The sequence below is a fragment of the Borostomias antarcticus genome (assembly GCF_949987555.1).
Source record: "Borostomias antarcticus genome assembly, chromosome: 1".
NCBI lineage: Eukaryota > Metazoa > Chordata > Actinopteri > Stomiiformes > Stomiidae > Borostomias > Borostomias antarcticus.
In genome coordinates this window covers 27,945,818-27,946,516 of record NC_140234.1, presented here as the reverse complement: position 1 = coordinate 27,946,516, position 699 = coordinate 27,945,818, and positions in this window count along the sequence as shown.

Below are 699 nucleotides of genomic sequence, written 5' to 3'. Positions count from 1 at the left end.
GCGCGCACTCTGAAGCGCAGACGTAGTACTGTGCGTTCCCATTGGTTCATTTCAGCCTGACTGAACCCTGGCGATTGGACAGAACCGAGACGACGCCGTGCGGCCGGGACCGTGGGACGGACACACAAGGGGGAGAACTTGGGAAATGGGTTGCGGTTGTCGCGTTAGAGCTGAAGATGTTTGTACCTCATGTGGAAAACTGTGATTATTGTTCAGGTGGAGAGGAGAGAGATCTTCTGAAGGTTGAGCCGAACGTTTTCAGACACGCCTGCAGACCAGGGGGACCAATAGGAGACAAGAGAGAAGCCAGAGACGTTAGTATGGACCTTACAGTAACAGTCCAGTCTATTGGACAGTTTCCTGAGCACAGATTGAGACTATAGTCCAGGAGAAGATCATCTATGGCTGTTAGTCTAGGATTAGGATTAGGTTACATCTGTGTCTGGGAATCTACATGTTTACATCGCTTTTCCTATCAACTCTAGAGGCCTTGTAATTGCCCTGTCTGTCTGTCTGTCTGTCTGTCTGTCTGTCTGTCTGTCTGTCTGTCTGTCTGTCTGTCTGTCTGTCTGTTCTGTCTGTCTGTCTGTCTGTCTTTCTGTCTGTCTGCCTGTCGATCTGTCTCTCAGTCTGTTCTGTCTGTCTGTCTGTCTGTCTGTCTGTCTGTCTGTCTGTCTGCCTGTCGATCTGTCTCTCAGT